Source organism: Anomaloglossus baeobatrachus, chromosome 9 (assembly GCF_048569485.1).
Source record: "Anomaloglossus baeobatrachus isolate aAnoBae1 chromosome 9, aAnoBae1.hap1, whole genome shotgun sequence".
Classification (NCBI taxonomy): Eukaryota; Metazoa; Chordata; class Amphibia; order Anura; family Aromobatidae; genus Anomaloglossus; species Anomaloglossus baeobatrachus.
The window spans coordinates 220912069-220936841 of NC_134361.1; the positions used below are offsets into that span (position 1 = coordinate 220912069).

Genomic DNA, 24773 nt, shown 5'->3' on the forward strand with positions numbered 1-24773 from the left:
GGGTAAGGATTCTTCCTTACACCAGCCCAGATCAAACAAGACCCAAGGAAGGACAGTCGACGTTTCGGTCCTTTCCAGGCTCGGGCTGGTCCCAATTTTCCTAGTCCAAAAGGACTCAAAAGGCTCAGAGGGGCTCAGACTCCTGGCGGGCTCAATCACGCCCACAGAAGGCAGCCGGAGGAACCGCTACCAAGGCAGTTTCCTCATGACTTTCAGCCCTCTCTCTCTCTCTCTCTCTCTCTCCGCATCCACGGTCGGTGGCAGACTCTCCCGCTTTGGCGGCATTTAGCTGCCACAGGTCAAAGACCGGTGGGTGAGAGACATTTTCTCTCACGTGTACAGGATAGAGTTTTGTTCTCGTCCTCCGGCTCGATTGTTCAGAACTTCCCCACCTCTCGACCGAGCCGATGCTCTTCTGCAGGCAGAAGGAGTGATAATCCCTGTTCCTCTTCAGGAACAAGGTCACGGTTTTTACTCCAATCTGGTTGTGGTGCCAAAAAAGGACGGCTCTTCCGTTCCGTTCTAGACCTAAAACTGCTCAAAAAGCAGTGTAAACCAGGCGGTTCCGGATGGAATCCCTCCGCTCCGTCATTGCCTCAAGGTCTCAAGGAGATTCCTGGCATCAAGAGACATCAGGATGCTTATCTCCACGTGCCAATTGCTCCAGAGCACCAGCGTTTTGCTGCGATTCGTTACGAAAACGAGCAACTTCAGTTCGTAGACCTGCCCTTAGGTCTGGCGACAGCCCCACGGGTTTTCACCAAGGTCACGGCAGCAGTGGTAGCAGTCCGGCACTCTCAGGGTCACTCTGTGATCACTTACTTGGACGATCTACTTGTCAACGCACCCTCTCAAGAGGCATGCCAACGCAGCCTGAACGTTGCGCTGGAGACTCTCCAGAGTTTCGGGTGGATCATCAACTTTTCAAAGTTAAATCTGACACCGACCCAATTACTGACATATCTTGGCATAGAGTTCTATACTCTCTCAGCGATAGTGAAGCTTCCGCTGGACAAACAGCGTTCACTACAGACGGGGGTGCAGTCTCTCCTTCAAGGCCAGTCACACCCCTTAAGACGCCTCATGCACTTCCTACCGAAGATGGTAGCAGCAATGGAGGCAGTCCCTTTCGCGCAGTTTCATCTGCGTCCACTTCAATGGGACATTCTCCGCCAAAGCGATGGGAAGTCGACGTCCCTAGACAGGAACGTCTCCTTTTCTCAGACGGTCAAGGACTCTCTTCAGTGGTGACTTCTTCCCACCTCATTGTCAAAAGGAAGGTCCTTCCTACCCCCATCCTGGACGGCGGTCACGACAGACGTGAGTCTGTCAGGGTGGAGAATAGTCTTTCTCCACCACAGGGCTCAGGGTACGTGGACTCAGCAGGAGTCCACCCTTCAGATCAATGTTCTGGAAATCTAAGCAGTGTATCTTGCCCTGCAAGCCTTCCAGCAGTGGCTGGAATGCAAACAGATCCGAGTTCAGTCGGACAACTCCACAGCGGTAGCATACATCAACCACCAAGGCAGAATACGCAGTCGGCAAGCCTCCCAAGAAGTCCGGCGGATTCTGATGTGGGTGGAAGACAGAGCATCAACCATATCCGCAGTTCACATCCCGGGCGTAGAAAACTGGGAAGCAGACTTCCTCAGTCGCCAGGGTATGGACGCAGGGGAATGGTCTCTGCACCCGGACGGGTTTCAGGAAATCTGGGGCCTTCGGGGGAGGCCGGACGTCGACCTAATGGCGTCTAGGCACAACACCAAGGTCACGAGTTTCATGCTGTGGTCTTACGATCAACGAGCTCTGGCGGCAGGCGCCTTAGTTTAGGATGGGTCGCAGTTCCAGCTACCCTATGTGTTTCCCCCTCTGGCACTGTTGCCCAGAGTGCTACGCAAGATCAGCGCCGATTGCCGCCGCGCCCTCCTCGTCGCCTCAGACTAGCAGAAGAGGTCGTGGTACCCGGATCTGTGGCATCTCACAGTCGGCCAGCCGTGGGCACTACCAGACCGGACAAACTTACTGTCCCAAGGGCCGCTTTTTCCATCTGAATCCTACGGCCCTAAACCTGACTGGGTGGCCATTGAGTCCTGGATCCTAGCGTCTTCAGGATTATCTCATGACGTCATTGCCACTATGTGACGGGCTAGGAAGCCGACGTCTGCCAAGTTCTACCACTGGACGTGGAAGATATTCTTACCTTAGTGCTCTGTTCAGGGACTGTCTCCCTGGCCATTTGCATTGCCTACTTGTCTTTCCTTCCTGCAATCGGGTTGGGAAACAGGTTTGTTGCTCGGCTCCCTTAAAGGATAAGTTCCAGCGCTGTCTGTATTTTTTCAGAAGCGGCTAGCACGACTTCCTCAGGTACGCACGTTCCTGCAGGGGGTTTGTCACATTGTCCCTCCGTACTGAGGCCGTTAGACCCATGGGATCTGACCAGGGTACTAATTGCTCTCCAGAAGCCGCCATTCGAGCCTCTGAGGGATGTTTCACTTTCTCGACTTTCACAGAAAGTGGCCTTTCTGGTAGCGGTCACGTCCCTTCGGAGAGTGTCCGAGCTAGCAGCGCGGTCATCCAAAGCTCCCTTCCTGGTGTTTCACCAAGACAACGTAGTGCTGCGCCCGATTCCGGAGTTTTTCTCCCTAAGGTGGTATTCCCTTTTCATCACAAATCAGGATATCTCCTTACCTTCCTTTTGTTCTTGTCCATTTCATCGATATGAAATGGATTTGCATTGTTGGATCTGGTGAAGAGCACTCAGAATCTACATTTCCCGCACGGCGCCCCTGCGCCGATCGGATGCATTTTTTGTCCTTGTCACTGGTCAGCGCAAGGGGTCGCAGGCTGCCAAATCCACACTGGCTCGATGGATCAAGGAACCAATCCTTGAAGCCTACCGTTCTGCTGGGCTTCCGGTTCCATCAGGGCTGAAGGCCCATTCTACCAGAGCCGTGGGTGCGTCCTGGGCATTACGGCACCAGGCTACGGCTCAGCAGGTGTGCCAGGCGGCTACCTGGGCGAGTCTGCACACCTTCACCAAGCGTTATCAGGTGCATGCCTACGCTTAGGCGGATGCCAGCCTAAGTAGAAGAGTCCTGCAGGCGGCGGTTGCCTCCATGTAGGGAAGGGCTGTTTTTACAGTCCAAACTTGAGGTATTAATTTACCCACCCAGGGACTGCTTTTGGACGTCCCAATCGTCTGGGTCTCCCAATGGAGTGCCGAAGAAGAAGGGAATTTTGTTACTTACCGTAAATTCCTTTTCTTCTAGCTCCAATTGGGAGACCCAGCACCCGCCCCTGTTCCTTCGGGTTTTTTGGTTGTTCGGGTACACATGTTGTTCATGTTGAATGGTTTCAGTTCTCCGATGTTCCTTCGGATTGAATTTGTTTAACCAGTTATTGGCTTTCCTCCTTCTTGCTTTTGCACTAAAACTGAAGCAGCCCGTGATCCCACGGGGGGTGTATACGCAGAAGGGGAGGGGCCTTACACTTTTTAGTGTAATACTTTGTGTGGCCTCCGGAGGCAGTAGCTATACACCCAATCGTCTGGGTCTCCCAATTGGAGCTAGAAGAAAAGGAATTTACGGTAAGTAACAAAATTCCCTTCTTTTCTTAAGAAAATCTACCGAAATAATTTTCTTAAGAAAAAGAATGAGCAGTCACTTCTTTTCTGCAGGTAGCTGCGTTATTCACTCCATTGACTGCAATGTAATCATGAAATAGCGCAGGAATAGCGCAGGTAGCAAATCATGTGCGTTTCATTGCGTTTTCCTGCGTTATTCCCGCGTTGCTTCACGTTTTTCGGGACATAGTGTACATCACTGCCCTGTGTTTTGCAAGGACGTGATGTGACTAGAAGAGGAAGAGGAAGTTCCTCCATTTCTTTGTCGCTCTATTGGGAGACCCAGACAATTGGGTGTATAGGCTATGCCTCCGGAGGCCGCACAAAGTATTAGACTCAAAAGTGTTAAGCCCCTCCCCTTCTGCCTATACACCCCCCGTGCTCCCACGGGCTCCTCAGTTTTATTGCTTTGTGCGAAGGAGCAAATCCCTACTCTCTCCCTTCCTGACCGCGGGGGTTGGCACCCTATTATAATATACGCAATGGCGTCCCCGCTCGACGTGGACTGACCCTACAGGCCCTGACCTGGCAGTCTTATAAAGTGCTGCTGAAAACTGTGGGCCTCAGTATCTTATCTCAGTGAGAATCTCATACATCCATTCAGACACTCTCAAGAGCCCTAGGTTAGATAGATATTCCAGGTGTTACCCTTATCTATACTTGAATTCACTGTTATAAACAGCACATAATCAGATTTTTAGCCTAGAGACACAGTCCATGTCGCCTATGCATCAGAATTAATAGATGTCAATCAAAAATGATGTAGCCAGATGACCACTGCTTCGCTCCTTTGCGTAGCTCACTGCCCGACGCGTTTCTCCTCCCGGACCATGGATCGACCGGAGGTTCATCAGGGGCTGTCCATAGCGTAATCGCATCGATGGCAAAACTGAAAACATCAATATGTCTCCATTAGAGGACTAACCACCCTACCATAGAGCAAAAAACAATCCCGAATTCCACATATAATCCATTACTCACATTACTATTATGCCACAAAATTGATCCTCCAATGAGGTGCAGTACCCGGCTGTGAAATAACATATGATACATAAATCCATCACATATTACATTTACATTCAGTAAAATTCCATATCCACTCGTATTTACTTACAAATTTCACTGTCCACATGTATACATCTTATTAGTGTCACAGAATGTAGAACGGATCCTTCAGATAACGTGCTGTAATCAGCTAATAACCAACAAAATACGTATATATATCAGCCCCCCTTCCTTCCTTCCTCTCTTAGGTCAAGAAACCACTTATAGTAGTACTCACTCAGATGTCTTCACAGGCAGGACGCATGCCAATTTTCGAAAATGGGAACTGATTGATGTTTTAATTCATGGAATATCTGTTGATTTATTCATTAGTTGATTCATTCTGAGTTTCAGGATTATAAATCATGTCTATAAACCATGTTGATCCCCTTCTAAAGAAAAATAAAGGGCAAAATGACGTGGTGCTTAATATACGTACGGCTTGTCTGCCAGGAGTAGTAATGGAGTATGGGTGTGATGACGCCGGCTCTTGATGAGCTGTTCCTGGCAGTGATATAGTAGTCTGAATCGCCCCTGTCAGGAGCTGAACTAGTTAACTATTACAACTGGGAAGGGGGCGGAGTAATGAGATTCTAACCTCCGAGACCAGAAGTGGGGAAATCCCACAGGAATCTCGGAGTACGTAACAGCTGATAGCTGGGACTGGAAGTGCGGTATTGAGCATCACGTATAGGAGGAATCAGCTGACGATCAAAACATTGGGGATGAGGTATGCTAACGCCCCCTCCGTAGCGTGCCTGTCACTAAGTAACAAGCCGGAAGTGAGGTGATATGACGCTGCAACTGGAGGGAGATCCAAATCACTGGGTGTTCTGAATGTATCAGACGCCATTATACTCCATACCATTGGCATGCGTCCTGCCTGTGAAGACATCTGAGTGAGTACTACTATAAGTGGTTTCTTGACCTAAGAGAGGAAGGAAGGAAGGGGGGCTGATATATATACGTATTTTGTTGGTTTTTAGCTGATTACAGCACGTTATCTGAAGGATCCGTTCTACATTCTGTGACACTAATAAGATGTATACATGTGGACAGTGAAATTTGTAAGTAAATACGAGTGGATATGGAATTTTACTGAATGTAAATGTAATATGTGATGGATTTATGTATCATATGTTATTTCACAGCCGGGTACTGCACCTCATTGGAGGATCAATTTTGTGGCATAATAGTAATGTGAGTAATGGATTATATGTGGAATTCGGGATTGTTTTTTGCTCTATGGTAGGGTGGTTAGTCCTCTAATGGAGACATATTGATGTTTTCAGTTTTGCCATCGATGCGATTACGCTATGGACAGCCCCTGATGAACCTCCGGTCGATCCATGGTCCGGGAGGAGAAACGCGTCGGGCAGTGAGCTACGCATAGGAGCGAAGCAGTGGTCATCTGGCTACATCATTTTTGATTGACATCTATTAATTCTGATGCATAGGCGACATGGACTGTGTCTCTAGGCTAAAAATCTGATTATGTGCTGTTTATAACAGTGAATTCAAGTATAGATAAGGGTAACACCTGGAATATCTATCTAACCTAGGGCTCTTGAGAGTGTCTGAATGGATGTATGAGATTCTCACTGAGATAAGATACTGAGGCCCACAGTTTTCAGCAGCACTTTATAAGACTGCCAGGTCAGGGCCTGTAGGGTCAGTCCACGTCGAGCGGGGGCGCCATTGCGTATATTATAATAGGGTGCCAACCCCCGCGGTCAGGAAGGGAGAGAGTAGGGATTTGCCCAGAATCATCCCTGTGACCTCAATATGCAATCCGAATGATATTGGTTTTAATTTGCACTTTGTTTTGGTTTTGATTAATAAAATATTGGATTTTATGGGGTTCTTTGTTGGGTTTTAATAGATGTAATACCCCATTTGTCATTTCTCTTGGTTGACGATTTGTGCGAAGGAGGCAGACCTGCACACATAGCTCCACAGATTGGTCAGCAGCAGCTGCTGACCAGGTCGGATGGAAGAAAAGTGGGCCCATATAGGGCCCCCAGCATGCTCCCTTCTCACCCCACTCTTGTCGGCGGTGTTGTTAAGGTTGAGGTATCCATTGCGGGTACGGAGGCTGGAGCCCACATGCTGTTTTCCTTCCCCATCCCCCTCAGGGCTCTGGGCGAAGTGGGATCTTATCGGTCTCCAGGCACTGAGACCGTGCTTCATCCACAACTCCTGTGGAGCCTGCTGGATAGGAGCCGGGTACCGTTCAGGGACATGGCCCTGCTACTTGAAGGTACTCTGTATCCCTGTGGGGACCGCGCACGGCAACACCTCAGCTTTGCTGGGTGTGCTAGTGCACCGGGGACCGCGGCGCTGACCGGGTTAAACTGTGCCATTACACACTCAGCGTCGCTGAGTGTGTTTATATGTAGGGGCTACCGCGCTAACCGCCGCTGCCATGGGAAACTGCGGCGCGGCTGGGACTTGTAGTTCGCCGGGGACTTCGGCGCTGGTCGCGCTTTTACGGCGGCCACGCTTATACTCGAGTCCCCGGCTTTCTTGCGGCCTAGTTTCTTTTTCTCCCGCCCCCAGCCCTGACAGGCAGGGGAAGGGCGGGACGCTGCACGGAACGAGCAGCACTGAGGGCTGGAGTATGATTTCCATTCTCCACCCCCCTCACTGTGCACAGTGTGAGCACCAGTTCCCGCACTTTCTCGGCCACGCCCACGGCTCCCTCCTCTCGTCAGGACGCCGCAGCCATTCCTGTCAGCTCCTCCGACGCTGTAGAGGGGGACAAACCCTGGGAGACCCAGACACGGTCTCTGGTGGCCTCACAACCGCTTTAGGCGGGTGGTAAGCAGCACCTGTGGTGCTAGCCCCATGGTGCTGTAGTGTATTGATACATTATTTGTTTATAGTATACTCTTTCACTGTATGAGCACAGTTCATTCTGGCTATATACCCTATTGTGTTACTCAGGGAAAACAATAGCATGGCGCCCACAAAGGCAGGGGTGCCAAAACACAGGCTTATTATGCTGCCTGCGCCGCTTGTACGACCCAGCTGCCGGCAGGTCCCACTGACCCTCATTGTGTGCAATGTTCGGCCCCTGTGGCACTTCTTCAGCCAGAGCCTCTGCTAAGAGGGGCCCAGGGGGAGCCACCTGCTGACACTGTCCAGGTGACGGGGACTGAGTTTGCAAAACTCTCTGAGACTATGGCTAAGATACTAGAAGCCTTGCAGTCCAGGCCGGTATCTCAGCAAAGGGACTCTGTTGAATCATTGTTCCCTGGCCCCCCTCAGTTGGACCAACAATGTCCTCCCGGGGTATCTCATACATCCCAGGCTGAGGGTTCTGACTTAGACCCCAGTCCCAGACCGACTAAGCGGGCTCGCTTAGAATTTCCCTTGACATCCTCATATTGTTCAGGGTCTCAGCGGGGGGAATCTCTGGTTGATGATGCGGAGACAACTGATCAGGATTCTGATCCTGAGGGCGCTCTCAATCTTAATACTCCAGACGGGGACGCCATAGTGAACGACCTTATTGCGTCCATCAATCAAATGCTGGATATTTCTCCCTCAACTCCTCCGGCGGAGGAGTCAGCTTCTCAGCAGGAGAAATTCCGTTTCAGGTTTCCCAAGCGTACACCGAGTATGTTTCTAGACCACTCTGATTTCAGAGAGGCAGTCCAGAATCACCATGCTTGTCCAGATAAGCATTTTTTCTAAGCGCCTTAAGGATACACGTTATCCTTTCTTAGGCGCTCCATTGGGAGACCCAGACGATTGGGTGTATAGCTACTGCCTCCGGAGGCCACACAAAGCACTACACTAAAAAGTGTAAGGCCCCTCCCCTTCTGGCTATACACCCCCCGTGGGATCACGGGCTGCTCAGTTTTATGCTTTGTGCGAAGGAGGTCAGACATCCACGCATAGCTCCACTGTTTAGTCAGCAGTAGCTGCTGACTATGTCGGATGGAAGAAAAGAGGGCCCATACTAGGGCCCCCAGCATGCTCCCTTCTCACCCCACTTTTGTCGGCGGTGTTTGTTAAGGTTGAGGTACCCATTGCGGGTACGGAGGCTGGAGCCCACATGCTGTTTTCCTTCCCCATCCCCCTGAAGGGCTCTGGTGAAGTGGGATCTTACCGGCCTCCAGACTCTGAGGCCGGGCTCCATCCACAGACCCGGAGATCCTGCTGGATACGGAGCTGGGTACCGTCAGGGACAAGGCCCTGTAACATTCAGGTACTCTGTGTCCCCGTACAGACAGGCACAGACACACTCCAGCGTTGCTGGGTGTTCTAGTGCGCCGGGGACAGTAGCGCTGCGCGCTTGGGTTATACTCACTGCAGCTTTGCTGAGTGAGTTTATGTGTGGGGAACTACCGCGCCGGCCGCCATGGAGACTGCGGCGCGGCTGAGACTTGTGGTGCGCCGGGGACTTCGCGCCGACCGTGCTTTTACGACGGCAGCGCTTATAAATCTAGTCCCCGGCTTCTGCGGCCTAGTTACGCTTCGTTCCCGCCCCCAGCCCTGTCAGTCAGGGAAGGGGAGAGACGCTGTACAATAGTCAGCGCCGAGGGCTGGAGTCTTATTTACATACTCCAGCCCTCTCACTGGGCACAGTGGGACGCCAGTTTCCCGCTCTTTGTCTGCAGCACGCCCACGGCCCGCCCCTCTTCACAGGACGCCGGCAGCCATTCCTGCACGCAGTCTGAGCTGGAGAACGGACATAGCCCTGGGAGACCCAGACAAGGGATTCTGGCGACCACACACCCGCTGTTTAGCGGGCGGTAAGCAGCACCTAGGTGCTGACCCCACTAGTGCCACAGTGTTGTTTTGTGTACTTTTGTCTGTACCTATATATTGCACTGTACGGTCGCTTCTTGGCTTATACCCCTATATTGCTCTGAGGAGACAACAGCATGTCATCCGCAAAAAGCAAGGGTGCCAAGGCATGGGCTTCATATGCTGCCTGTACCGCATGTGGGGCTGATCTACCGGCAGGTTCCACTGACCCCCATTGTGTGCAATGTTCGGTCCCTGTGCCACTTCGTCAGCCGGAGTCTATGCTAGTAGTGGCCCAGGCAGAGACGCCTGTGAACCCTGCCCCGGTGACGGGGACAGAGTTTGCAGTTTTTGCTGATAAGATGTCTGTGACTATGACAAAAATTCTAGAAACTTTGCAGTCCAGGCCGGTCACTCAGACCATGGGTACTGCTGATTCAATGTTCCCCGGTCCCCCTCAGTTGGAACTAATCCGTGCTCCAAGGGGGTCCCAGGCATCACAGGCTGAAGGCTCTGACTCGGACGACAGTCCCAGGCAGCCTAAGCGAGCTCGCTGGGAGAGACCCTCGGCGTCATCACGCTGGTCAGGGTCTCAGCGAGAGGATTCTCTGTATGATGAGACAGAGCTAGGTGATCAGGAGTCTAATCCTGAGACTGCTCTCAACCTGGATACCCCTGATGGTGACGCCATGGTGAATGATCTTATAGCGGCCATCAATAGACTGCTGGATATTTCTCCTCCAGCGGAGGAGGCAGCAGCACAGCAGGAGAAATTCCATTTCAGGTATCCCAAACGTAAATTGAGTACTTTCCTGGACCACGCTGACTTCAGAGAAGCAGTCCAGAAACACCATGCTTATCCAGATAAGCGTTTCTCCAAACGTCTTAAGGATACACGTTATCCCTTTCCCCCTGACGTGGTCAAACGCTGGACCCAGTGTCCAAAGGTGGACCCCCCAATCTCCAGGCTTGCGGCTAGATCCATAGTTGCAGTGGAAGATGGGGCTTCACTTAAAGATGCCAATGACAGACAGATGGACCTTTGGTTGAAATCTGTCTATGAAGCTATCGGCGCGTCGTTTGCTCCAGCATTCGCAGCCGTGTGGGCACTCCAAGCTATTTCAGCTGGTCTGGCGCAGGTGGACTCTGTCATACGTCCATCAGTGCCGCAAGTGGCGTCCTTGACCTCGCAAATGTCTGCGTTTGCGACTTACGCTATCAATGCGGTCTTGGACTCTACCAGCCGTACGTCAATGGCGTCCGCCAACTCTGTGGTTTTTTGCAGAGCCTTATGGTTAAAGGAATGGAAAGCAGATTCTGCTTCCAAAAAATGCTTAACCAGTTTGCCATTATCTCAAGACAGACTGTTTGGTGAGCAATTGGCGGAAATCATTAAACAGTCCAAGGGTAAGGACTCTTCCTTACCCCAGCCCAGATCAAGCAAACCTCAACAGTGGAGGGGACAGTCGAGGTTTCGGTCCTTTTGAGGTTCGGGCAGGGCCCAATTCTCCTCGTCCAAAAGGACTCAGAAGGAGCAGAGGAGCTCAGATTCCTGGCGGACTCACTCACGCCCAAAGAAAGCAGCCGGAGGAACCACTTCCAAGCCGGCTGCCTCATGACTTTCGGCCTCCTCTCTCCGCATCCTCGGTCGGTGGCAGGCTCTCCCGCTTTGGCGACATTTGGCTGCCACAGGTCAAAGACCGGTGGGTAACAGACATTTTGTCTCACGGGTACCGGATAGAGTTCAGTTCTCGTCCTCCGCCTCGGTTCTTCAGAACTTCCCCACATCCCGACCGAGCCGATGCTCTTCTGCAGGCGGTGTGCTCTCTAAGGGCAGAAGGAGTGGTGATCCATGTTCCTCTTCAGGAACGAGGTCAAGGTTTTTACTCCAATCTGTTTGTGGTGCCAAAAAAGGACGGCTCTTTCCGTCCTGTTCTGGACCTAAAACTTCTCAACAAGCACGTGAAAACCAGGCGGTTCCGGATGGAATCTCTCCGCTCCGTCATTGCCTCGATGTCTCAAGGAGATTTCCTAGCATCAATAAGCATCTTTGATGTCTATCTCCACGTGCCGATTGCTCCAGAGCACCAGCGTTTTCTACGCTTCGTTATAGGAGACGAACACCTTCAGTTCGTAGCCCTGCCATTTGGTCTGGCGACAGCCCCACGGGTTTTCACCAAGGTCATGGCAGCAGTGGTAGCAGTCTTGCACTCTCAGGGACACTCGGTGATCCCTTACTTGGACGATCTACTTGTCAAGGCACCCTCTCAAGAGGCATGCCAACACAGCCTGAACGTTGCGCTGGAGACTCTCCAGACTTTCGGGTGGATCATCAACTTTTCAAAGTCAAATCTGTCACCGACCCAATCACTAACATATCTTGGCATGGAGTTTCATACTCTCTCAGCGATATTGAAGCTTCCGATGGACAAGCAGCGTTCACTACAGACAGGGGTGCACTCTCTCCTTCAAGGCCAGTCGCACCCCTTAAGACGCCTCATGCACTTCCTGGGGAAGATGGTGGCAGCAATGGAGGCAGTCCCGTTTGCGCAGTTTCATCTGCGCCCACTTCAATGGGACATTCTCCGCCAATGGGACGGGAAGTCGACGTCCTTAGACAGGAAAGTCTCCCTTTCCCAGACGGCCAAGGACTCTCTTCAATGGTGGCTTCTTCCCACCTCATTATCACAAGGAAGGTCCTTCCTACCCCCATCCTGGGCGGTGGTCACGACAGACGCGAGTCTGTCAGGGTGGGGAGCAGTTTTTCTCCACCACAGGGCTCAGGGTACGTGGACTCAGCAGGAGTCCACCCTTCAGATCAATGTTCTGGAAATCAGGGCAGTGTATCTTGCCCTACAAGCCTTCCAGCAGTGGCTGGAAGGAAAGCAGATCCGAATTCAGTCGGACAACTCCACAGCGGTGGCATACATCAACCACCAAGGCGGGACACGCAGTCGGCAAGCCTTCCAGGAAGTCCGGCGGATTCTGATGTGGGTGGAAGCCACGGCCTCCACCATATCCGCAGTTCACATCCCCGGCGTAGAAAACTGGGAAGCGGACTTCCTCAGTCGCCAGGGTATGGACGCAGGGGAATGGTCCCTTCACCCGGACGTGTTTCAGGAAATCTGTCGCCGCTGGGGAAGGCCGGATGTCGACCTAATGGCGTCCCGGCACAACAACAAGGTCCCAATTTTCATGGCACGGTCTCGCGATCACAGAGCTCTGGCGGCAGACGCCTTAGTGCAAGATTGGTCGCAGTTCCAGCTGCCCTATGTGTTTCCCCCTCTGGCACTCTTGCCCAGAGTGCTACGCAAGATCAGGTCCGATTGCCGCCGCGTCCTGCTCGTTGCCCCAGACTGGCCGAGAAGGTCGTGGTATCCGGATCTGTGGCATCTCACGGTCGGCCAACCGTGGGCGCTACCAGACCGGCCAGACTTACTGTCACAAGGGCCGTTTTTCCATCTGAATTCTACGGCCCTGAACCTGACTGTGTGGCCATTGAGTCCTGGATACTAGCATCTTCAGGATTATCTCAAGGGGTCGTGGCCACCATGAGACAGGCTAGGAAGCCCACGTCTGCTAAGATCTACCACAGAACGTGGAAGATTTTCTTATCCTGGTGCTCGGCACAGGGAGTGTCCCCCTGGCCATTTGCATTGCCTACTTTTCTTTCCTTCCTGCAATCTGGTTTGGAAAAAGGCTTATCACTCGGCTCCCTTAAAGGGCAAGTCTCAGCGCTATCGGTATTTTTTCAAAAGCGTCTAGCACGACTTCCTCAGGTACGCACGTTCCTGCAGGGGGTTTGTCACATCGTCCCTCCGTACAAACGGCCGTTAGATCCATGGGATCTGAACAGGGTACTAGTTGCTCTCCAGAAGCCGCCCTTCGAGCCTCTGAGGGATGTTTCACTTTCTCGACTCTCACAGAAAGTGGCCTTTCTGGTAGCGGTCACGTCTCTTCGGAGGGTATCCGAGCTGGCAGCGCTGTCATCCAAAGCTCCCTTCCTGGTTTTTCACCAGGACAAGGTAGTGCTGCGCCCCATTCAGGAGTTTCTCCCTAAGGTGGTATCCTCTTTTCATCTCAATCAGGATATTTCCTTACCTTCCTTTTGTCCTCATCCAGTTCATCGGTTTGAAAAGGATTTGCATTTGTTGGATCTCGTGAGAGCACTCAGAATCTACATTTCCCGCACGGCGCCCCTGCGCCGCTCGGATGCACTCTTTGTCCTTGTCGCTGGTAAGCGCAAAGGATCGCAGGCTTCCAAATCCACCCTGGCTCGATGGATCAAGGAACCAATTCTTGAAGCCTACCGTTCTGCTGGGCTGCCGGTTCCATCAGGGCTGAAGGCCCATTCTACCAGAGCCGTGGGTGCGTCCTGGGCATTACGACACCAGGCTACGGCTCAACAGGTGTGCCAGGCAGCTACCTGGTCGAGTCTGCACACTTTCACCAAACATTATCAGGTGCATACCTACGCTTCGGCGGACGCCAGCCTAGGTAGAAGAGTCCTGCAGGCGGCGGTTGCCTCCTCGTAGGGGAGGGCTGTTTTGCAGCTCTAACTTGAGGTATTAATTTACCCACCCAGGGACTGCTTTTGGACATCCCAATCGTCTGGGTCTCCCAATGGAGCGCCGAAGAAGAAGGGAATTTTGTTACTTACCGTAAATTCCTTTTCTTCTAGCTCCAATTGGGAGACCCAGCACCCGCCCTGTTTCCTTCGGGATTTTTGATTTTTTTCGGGTACACATGTTGTTCATGTTGAACGGTTTCAGTTCTCCGATGTTACTTCGGATTGAATTTGTTTAAACCAGTTATTGGCTTTCCTCCTTCTTGCTTTAGCACTAAAACTGAGCAGCCCGTGATCCCACGGGGGGTGTATAGCCAGAAGGGGAGGGGCCTTACACTTTTTAGTGTAGTGCTTTGTGTGGCCTCCGGAGGCAGTAGCTATACACCCAATCGTCTGGGTCTCCCAATTGGAGCTAGAAGAAAAGGAATTTACGGTAAGTAACAAAATTCCCTTCTTTCCCCCTGACGTGGTTAAAGGTTGGACTCAGTGTCCCAAAGTGGATCCTCCAATCTCCAGACTGGCGGCTAGATCCATACTTGCAGTGGAAGATGGGGCCTCGCTCAAAGATGCCACTGACAGGCAGATGGAGCTCTGGTTGAAATCCATCTATGAAGCTATCGGAGCTTCTTTTGCCCCAGCATTCGCAGCCGTATGGGCGCTGCAAGCTATCTCAGCAGGTCAAGCGCAAATTGAAGCAGCCACATGCACGTCCGCGCCACAAGTGGCATCCATTACCACCCAGACCTCGGCATTTGCGTCTTACGCTATTAATGCTGTCCTGGACTCTGCGAGCCGTACGGCGGTTGCGGCCGCCAATTCGGTGGTACTCCGCAGGGCCTTGTGGCTACGGGAATGGAAGGCAGATTCTGCTTCCAAAAAGCGCTTAACCAGTTTGCCAATTTCTGGCGACAGGCTGTTTGGCGAGCGTTTGGATGAAATCATCAAACAATCCAAGGGAAAGGATACATCCTTACCCCAGCCCAAACAGAACATACCCCAACAGAGGAGGGGGCAGTCGAGGTTTCGGTCCTTTCGGGGCGAGGGCAGGTCCCAATGCTCCTCGTCCAAAAGGTCTCAGAAAGAACAAAGGAACTCTGATGCATGGCGGTCTAAGTCACGTCCTAAAAAGACCACCGGAGGCGCCGCTAACAAAGCGGCTTCCTCTTGACTTTCGACCTCCTCTAGTAGCATCCTCGGTCGGTGGCAGGCTTTCCCGCTTTTGCGACACCTGGCTGCCACAAATAAAAGACCGCTGGGTGAGAGACATTCTGTCTCACGGTTACAAGATAGAGTTCACCTCTCGTCCCCCGACTCGATTCTTCAGGCATCCCCGCCTCCCGAGCGAGCCGAGGCTCTTCTGCAGGCGCTGCGCGCTCTGAAGGTAGAAGGAGTGGTGATCCCTGTTCCTCTCCAGCAACAGAGCCACGGTTTTTACTCCAACTTGTTTGTAGTCCCAAAGAAGGACGGGTCTTTCCGCCCGGTCCTGGACCTGAAACTGCTCAACAAACACGTAAAAGCCAGACGGTTCAGGATGGAATCCCTCCGCTCCGTCATCGCTTCAATGTCCCAAGGAGATTTCCTTGCATCGATCGATATCAAAGATGCTTATCTCCACGTACCGATTGCTCCAGAACACCAGCGCTTCTTGCGCTTCGCCATAGGAAACGAACACCTGCAATTCGTGGCACTGCCGTTCGGCCTGGCAACAGCCCCACGGGTTTTTACCAAGGTTATGGCTACTGTATTAGCGCTCCTACACTCGCAGGGTTACTCGGTGATCCCGTACTTGGACGATCTGTTGATCAAGGCACCTCTCAAGAGGCATGCCAACGCAGCCTCGACGCTGCCCTGGAGACTCTCCAGGGTTTCGGGTGGATCATCAATTTTCCAAGGTCAAATCTGACACCGGCCCAATCACTGACGTATCTTGGCATGGAGTTTCATACCCTCTCAGCGATAGTGAAGCTTCCGCTGATCAAGCAGCAGTCACTACAGAAAGGGGTACAATCTCTCCTTCAAGGCCAGTCACACCCCTTGAGGCGCTTCATGCACTTCCTGGGGAAGATGGTGGCAGCAATGGAGGCAGTCCCTTTCGCGCAGTTTCACCTGCGTCCCCTTCAATGGGACATCCTACGCAAATGGGACAGGTAGTCGACGTCCCTCGACAGGACCGTCTCCCTCTCTCAGGCGACCAAAGCTTCCCTTCGGTGGTGGCTTCTTCCCACTTTATTATCGAAGGGGAAATCCTTCCTACCCCCATCCTGGGAAGTAGTCACGACGGACGCGAGTCTGTCAGGGTGGGGAGCGGTTTTTCTCCACCACAGGGCTCAGGGTACGTGGACCCAGCAAGAGTCCTCGCTTCAGATCAATGTTCTGGAAATACGGGCAGTGTATCTTGCCCTGAAAGCGTTCCAGCAGTGGCTGGAAGGCAAGCAGATCCGAATTCAGTCGGACAATTCCACAGCGGTGGCATACATCAACCACCAAGGCGGCACACGCAGCCGGCAAGCCTTCCAGGAAGTCCGGCGGATTTTGATGTGGGTGGAAGCCACGGCCTCCACCATATCCGCAGTTCACATCCCAGGCGTGGAAAACTGGGAAGCAGATTATCTCAGTCGCCAGGGCATGGACGCAGGGGAATGGTCCCTTCACCCGGACGTGTTTCAGGAGATCTGTTGCCGCTGGGGGGTGCCGGACGTCGACCTCATGGCGTCCCGGCACAACAACAAGGTACCAATGTTCATGGCACGGTCTCAAGATCCCAGAGCTATGGCGGCAGACGCCTTAGTTCAGGATTGGTCGCAGTTTCAGCTCCCTTATGTGTTTCCTCCGCTGGCACTGTTGCCCAGAGTGTTACGCAAGATCAGGGCCGACTGCCGCCGCGCCATCCTCGTCGCTCCAGACTGGCCGAGGAGGTCGTGGTACCCGGATCTGTGGCATCTCACGGTCGGCCAACCGTGGGCACTACCAGACCGAACAGACTTGCTATCTCAAGGGCCGTTTTTCCATCTGAATTCTGCGGCCCTCAACCTGACTGTGTGGCCATTGAGTCCTGGATCCTAGCGTCTCCAGGGTTCTCAAGACGTCATTGCCACTATGAGACAGGCTAGGAAACCAACGTCCGCCAAGATCAATCACATGACGTGGAAAATTTTTCTGTCATGGTGCTCTGCTCAGGGTTTTTCTCCCTGGCCATTTGCATTACCTACTTTTCTGTCCTTCCTTCAATCTGGACTGGAAAAGGGTTTGTCGCTCGGCTCCCTTAAGGGACAAGTCTCAGCGTTCTCTGTGTTTTTCCAGAAGCGCCTAGCCAGACTTCCACAGGTACGCACGTTCCTGCAGGGGGTTTGTCACATAGTTCCACCTTACAAGCGGCCGTTAGAACCCTGGGATCTAAACAGGGTGCTGATGGCTCTTCAGAAACCACCATTCGAGCCAATGAGAGATATTTCCCTCTCACGACTTTCGCAGAAAGTGGTCTTCCTAGTAGCAGTCACTTCACTTCGGAGAGTGTCTGAGCTAGCAGCGTTGTCGTGCCAAGCCCCTTTCCTGGTGTTTCACCAGGACAAGGTGGTTCTACGTCCGGTTCCGGAATTTCTCCCTAAGGTGGTATCCCCCTTTCATCTCAATCAGGATATTTCCTTACCTTCTTTTTATCCTCATCCAGTTCACCAATGTGAAAAGGATTTGCACTTGTTAGATCTGGTGAGAGCACTCAGACTCTACATTTCTCGTACGGCGCCCCTGCGCCGCTCGGATGCACTCTTTGTCCTTATCGCTGGCCAGCGTAAAGGGTCACAGGCTTCCAAATCAACCCTGGCTCGGTGGATCAAGGAGCCAATTATCGAAGCTTACCGTTCGGCTGGGCTTCCGGTTCCCACAGGGCTGAAGGCCCATTCTACCAGAGCCGTGGGCGCGTCCTGGGCTTTGAGGCACCAGGCTACGGCTCAGCAGGTGTGTCAGGCGGCTACCTGGTCGAGCCTGCACACTTTCACGAAGCACTATCAGGTGCATACCTATGCTTCGGCGGATGCCAGCCTAGGTAGACGAGTCCTTCAGGCGGCGGTTGCCCACCTGTAGGAAAGGGCCGTTTTACGGCTCTCTTACGAGGTATTATTTTACCCACCCAGGGACTGCTTTTGGACGTCCCAATTGTCTGGGTCTCCCAATAGAGCGACAAAGAAGAAGGGAATTTTGTTTACTTACCGTAAATTCCTTTTCTTCTAGCTCTAATTGGGAGACCCAGCACCCGCCCTGTTTTTTTGTGTACACATGTTGTTCAGGTTGAATGGTTTCAGTTCTCCGATATTCCTTCGGATTGAAGTTACTTTAAACCAGTTTGTAATTCTTTTTCCTCCTTCTTGCTTTTGCACCAAAACTGAGGAGCCCGTGGGAGCACGGGGGGTGTATAGGCAGAAGGGGAGGGGCTTAACACTTTTGAGTGTAATACTTTGTGCGGCCTCCGGAGGCATAGCCTATACACCCAATTGTCTGGGTCTCCCAATTAGAGCTAGAAGAAAAGGAATTTACGGTAAGTAAACAAAATTCCCTTCTTTCAGTGGTGTAGGAAGTATACATATATAATGCACAGACACATAGAAATCCAATGTACATATTAAAAAAAAAAGCGTGTGCTCCGCCGTATTTTTACCGTCCAGCCGGGTAAGCACACAGCGGCGGCCCGATATTCTCAGGCTGGGGAGGGCGAGGGCCAGGGTAAATATCAGGTAAAAGCAAAGCACTTTTTTCTTGGTTACTCGATATTTATCTTGGTTACCAGCATACACCGCTCAGCGCTGGCTCCCTGCACACGTAACCAGTGTAAATATCGGGTAACTAACCAAAGCGCATTGATTAGTAACCCGATGTGTATCCTGGTTACGGGTGCAGGGAGCCAGAGAGCGCATGCGCACGAAATCCTAAGGATCACGCTGCTTAAAAAACGTTACATGCTGCGTTGCTCCCGCCCGGCGGTCAGTCAAAAAACGACTGACCGTGACGCAGCGGATGCAACGCAGCATCATCAGTCACAATCTGTCGCTAATAGAAGTCTATGGGGAAAAACTGGATTCCTGCAAAATATTTTGCAGGATACTGTAATTCCTCAAGGCGATGGATTGTGACTGAAGCAAAACAACGGAAGTGTGAACTTAGCCTAAATGAATGAAGAATCAGCCAAATGGGAGTTGGGAGTCTCCTTACGCTGCATAGAAGCCGGCTGTCAGAGCTTACCGCTTATTACCTCTCCCCTCAGGTCGGAATCAACTACCAGCCCCCAACAGTGGTGCCCGGGGGAGACCTGGCCAAAGTGCAGCGCGCTGTGTGCATGCTGAGCAACACTACGGCCATCGCAGAGGCCTGGGCCCGGCTGGACCACAAGTTCGATCTGATGTACGCCAAGCGAGCCTTCGTGCACTGGTACGTGGGAGAGGGAATGGAGGAAGGAGAGTTCTCCGAGGCTCGAAGATCTGGCCGCGCTGGAAAAGGACTACGAAGAAGTGGGAATAGACTCTGTAGACGAGGAGGCTGAAGAGGGAGAGGAGTACTGAGGAAGGAGCAGCCGATGGGATAGGAGAGGTATTAGTGGTTATTAGCAGGTATTAGTGGTTATTAGCAGGTATTAGTGGTTATTAGCAGTTATTAGTGGTTATTAGCAGTTATTAGTGGTTATTAGCAGTTATTAGGGGTTATTAGCAGTTATTAGTGGTTATTAGCAGTTATTAGGGGTTATTAGCAGTTATTAGGGGTTATTAGCAGTTATTAGGGGTTATTAGCAGTTATTAGGGGTTATTAGCAGTTATTAGGGGTTATTAGCAGTTATTAGTGGTTATTAGCAGTTATTAGGGGTTATTAGGGGTTATTAGCAGTTATTAGTGGTTATTAGCAGTTATTAGGGGTTATTAGCAGTTATTAGTGGTTATTAGCAGTTATTAGTGGTTATTCTGTTACTTGTTGTCTGTAGGTTACAGTTTACACTCAATAAAATAAGTTACATTGAAGAGATTCTCCACGTCCCGTCCTTATATAAAGATCTTTATTTACAGGTAACACACAAATACTATTCATTGGTGAGATATTTCCTCTTCTTAGCGGTGTTGGTGTATGGATGCCAGCGCCGCTCCACCTCTGCCGTGCCCTCATTCTCCAGGGTGCCCAGCTTTATCATGTACACTGCAAAGAGTAACAGCCGGTGATAAGTACGGAGCGCTGACACTGGGGCCCTGATACATCACAGCATTTCACAGGGGTTTCTACATGAAAACGTCTTAGGCTATGTGGCCCCGGGACACTGTACTCGCGGATATATCCGCAGGTTTCCCGCAGCTGATCCCCGGAATCCGCAGCTATCCATACCTACGGGATTCCAGCGAAATATCTGCGGGAAACCTGCGGACATTCATGTGACTTACCCACGGAAGTCTCCATAGTGGAGAGGCGGAACGTCCGCAGGAATAATTGACATGTAGTTACGTGCGGCTGCAGGACATCTGCAGCATATTCTGCAGCTGCACATACCGCAGCATGGACACAGCACTCCCCATAGGATAACATGGGGAGTGTCTGTACTTGCTAAAACCTCCGGATTTATCTAGAAAATCCAGATAAATCCGCAGGTTTTCAGCAGCAAAATCCACTGGTACAGAGTCCCGTGGGCACAAAGCCTTAATCTGTGAAGAGTCGGACGATCGTATAACTCGGACGGGGATTGCAGGCTTGGACTGGCCGGCGGCTCTCCCCACCAAAGAGTGACTGCTGCATAGAGGAGCATGAGGCCGTTGTGCTCGGGTGGGGAGAGCCGCCGGCCAGTCCAAGCCTGCCATCCCCGTCCGACTCTTCCCTTAGTGACAGAGGTTTGCGACAAATTCATCAAACTATTTGCTGCTTTCTTTGTCGCTCTATTGGGAGACCCAGACAATTGGGTATATAGGCTATGCCTCCGGAGGCCGCACAAAGTATTACACTTAAAAGTGTTAAGCCCCTCCCCTTCTGCCTATACACCCCCCGTGCTCCCACGGGCTCCTCAGTTTTTTGCTTTGTGCGAAGGAGGTCAGACACGCACGCACAGCTCCACAGATTGGTCAGCAGCAGCTGCTGACCATGTCGGATGGAAGAAAAGTGGGCCCATATAGGGCCCCCAGCATGCTCCCTTCTCACCCCACTCTTGTCGGTGGTGTTGTAAGGTTGAGGTATCCATTGCGGGTACGGAGGCTGGAGCCCACATGCTGTTTTCCTTCCCCATCCCCCTCAGGGCTCTGGTGGAAGTGGGATCCTATCGGTCTCCAGGCACTGAGACCGCGCTTCATCCACAACTCCTGTGGAGCCTGCTGGATAGGAGCCGGGTATCGTTCAGGGACATGGCCCTGCTACTTGGAGGTACTCTGTATCCCGGTGGGGACCGCGCACAGCAACACTCCAGCTTTGCTGGGTGTGCTAGTGCACCGGGGACTGCGGCGCTGACCGGGTTAATATGTGCCATTACACACTCAGCGTTGCTGAGTGTGTTTATGTATAGGGACTGCCGCACTGACCGCCGCTGCCATGGAAACACTGCGGCGCGGCTGGGACTTGTAGTCCGCCGGGGACTTCCACGCGGCCGCGCTTTTACGGCGGCCGCGTTTATTACTAGAGTCCCCGGCTTTTTGCGGCCTAGTTCCTTTCCTCCCACCCCCAGCCCTGACAGGCAGGGGAAGGGCGGGACGCTGCTCAGAACGAGCAGCACTGAGGGCTGGAGCATGCTTTGCATACTCCACTCCCCTCACTGTGCACAGTGCAGGCACCAGTTCCCGCTCTTTCTGGGTCACGCCCACGGCTCCCTCCTCTCCTCAGGACGCATTCCTGTCAGCTCCTCGGACGGTACAGAGGGGGACGAAGTCTGGGAGACCCAGGCAGGGACTCTGGTGGCCTCACAACCGCTTTAAGCGGGTGGTAAGCAGCACCTGTGGTGCTAGCCCCATTGTGCAGTAGTGTAACATTATATGTTTATTTCTTCGGCGCTCCATTGGGAGACCCAGACGATTGGGTGTATAGCTACTGCCTCCGGAGGCCACACAAAGCATTACACGAAAAAGTGTAAGGCCCCTCCCCTTCTGGCTATACACCCCCCGTGGGATCACGGGCTGCTCAGTTTTCAAGCTTTGTGCGAAGGAGGCAGACATCCACGCATAGCTCCACTGTTTAGTCAGCAGTAGCTGCTGACTATGTCGGATGGAAGAAAAGAGGGCCCATACTAGGGCCCCCAGCATGCTCCCTTCTCACCCCACTTTTGTCGGCGGTGTTTGTTAAGGTTGAGGTACCCATTGCGGGTACGGAGGCTGGAGCCCACATGCTGTTTTCCTTCCCCATCCCCCTGAAGGGCTCTGGTGAAGTGGGATCTTACCGGCCTCCAGGCTCTGAGGCCGGGCTCCATCCACAGACCCGGAGAACCTGCTGGATACGGAGCTGGGTACCATCAGGGACAAGGCCCTGCAACATTCAGGTACTCTGTGTCCCCGTGCAGACAGGCACAGACACACTCCAGCGTTGCTGGGTGTGCTAGTGCGCCGGGGACAGTAGCGCTACGCGCTTGGGCTATCCTCACTGCAGCTTAGCTGCAGTGAGTTTATTTGTGGGGAACTACCGCGCCGGCCGCCCTAGAGGCTGCGGCGCGGCTGTGACTTGTGGTGCGCCGGGGACTTCGCGCTGACCGTGCTTTTACGACGGCAGCGCTTATAAATCTAGTCCCCGGCGTTTGCGGCCTAGTTCCGTTTCGTTCCCGCCCCCAACCCTGTCAGTCAGGGAAGGGGCGAGACGCTGTATAATGATCAGCGCCGAAGGGCTGGAGTCGTATTTACATACTCCAGCCCTCTCACTGGGCACAGTGGGACGCCAGTTTCCCGCTCTTTGTCTGCAGCACGCCCACGGCCCGTCCCTCTTCACAGGACGCCGGCAGCCATTCCTGCATGCAGTCTGAGCTGGAGAACGGACATAGCCCTGGGAGATCCAGACAGGGGATTCTGGCGACCACACACCCGCTCTTAAGCGGGCGGTAAGCAGCACCTAGGTGCAGACTCCACTAGTGCCACAGTGTTGTTTAGTGTACTTTTGTCTGTACCTATATATATTGCACTGTACGGTCGCTTCTTGGCTTATACCCCTATATTGCTCTGAGGAGACGACAGCATGTCATCCGCAAAAAGCAAGGGTGCCAAGGCACAGGCTTTATATGCTGCTTGTACCGCATGTGGGGCTGATCTACCGGCAGGTTCCTCTGACCCCCATTGTGTGCAATGTTCGGTCCCTGTGCCACTTCGTCAGCCGGAGTCTATGCTAGTAGTGGCCCAGGCAGAGATGCCTGTGAATCCTGCCCCGGTGACGGGGACAGAGTTTGCAGTTTTTGCTGATAAAATGTCTGTGACTATGACAAAAATTCTAGAATCTTTGCAGTCCAGGCCGGTCGCTCAGACCATGGGCACTGTTGATTCACTGTTCCCCGGTCCCCCTCAGTTGGAACTAATCCGTGCTCCAAGGGGGTCCCACGCATCACAGGCTGAAGGCTCTGACTCGGACGACAGTCCCAGGCAGCCTAAGCGAGCTCGCTGGGAGAGACCCTCGGCGTCATCACGCTGGTCAGGGTCTCAGCGAGAGGATTCTCTGTATGATGAGACAGAGGTAGATGATCAGGAGTCTAATCCTGAGACCGCTCTCAATCTGGATACTCCTGATGGTGACGCCATGGTGAATGACCTTATAGCGGCCATCAATAGACTGTTGGATATTTCTCCCCCAGCCCCTCCAGCGGGGGAGGCAGCTGCACAGCAAGAGAAATTCCATTTCAGATATCCCAAGCGTAAATTGAGTACTTTTCTAGACCACTCTGACTTCAGAGAAGCAGTCCAGAAACATCATGCTTATCCAGATAAGCGTTTTTCCAAGCGTCTTAAGGATACACGTTATCCTTTTCCCCCTGACGTGGTCAAACGCTGGACCCAGTGTCCAAAGGTGGACCCCCCAATCTCCAGGCTTGCGGCTAGATCCATAGTTGCAGTGGAAGATGGGGCTTCACTTAAAGATGCCACTGACAGGCAGATGGACCTTTGGTTGAAATCTGTCTATGAAGCTATTGGCGCGTCGTTTGCTCCAGCATTCGCAGCCGTGTGGGCACTCCAAGCTATTTCAGCTGGTCTGGCGCAGGTGGACTCTGTCATACGTCCATCAGTGCCGCAGGTGGCGTCCTTAACCTCGCAAATGTCTGCGTTTGCGACTTACGCTATCAATGCTGTCCTGGACTCTACGAGCCGTACATCTATGGCGTCTGCCAACTCTGTCGTTTTACGCAGAGCCTTGTGGTTGAAAGAATGGAAAGCAGATTCTGCGTCCAAAAAATGCTTAACCAGTTTGCCATTATCTGGAGACAGACTGTTTGGTGAGCAATTGGCTGAAATCATTAAACAGTCCAAGGGTAAGGACTCTTCCTTACCCCAGCCCAGATCAAGCAAACCCCAACAGAGGAGGGGACAGTCGAGGTTTCGGTCCTTTCGTGGCTCGGGCAGGGCCCAATTCTCCTCGTCCAAAAGGACTCAGAAAGAGCAGAGGAGTTCAGATTCCTGGCGGGCTCACTCACGCCCAAAGAAAGCAGCCGGAGGAACCGCTTCCAAGGCGGCTGCCTCATGACTTTCAGCCTCCTCTCTCCGCATCCTCGGTCGGTGGCAGGCTCTCCCGCTTTGGCGACATTTGGCTGTCACAGGTCAAGGACCGGTGGGTGAGAGACGTTTTGTCTCACGGGTACAGGATAGAGTTCAGTTC

General features: G+C 52.6%; 2 pseudogenes; one reads left to right on the forward strand and one right to left on the reverse strand.

Annotated features, from left to right (window-relative positions):
- Nucleotides 1-19635, forward strand: part of LOC142251624 (tubulin alpha chain, testis-specific-like) — a 73102-nt pseudogene extending 53467 nt beyond the window's left edge.
- Nucleotides 19636-20008: 373 nt separating this feature from the next.
- Nucleotides 20009-24773, reverse strand: part of LOC142251617 (U3 small nucleolar ribonucleoprotein IMP4-like) — a 44932-nt pseudogene continuing 40167 nt past the window's right edge.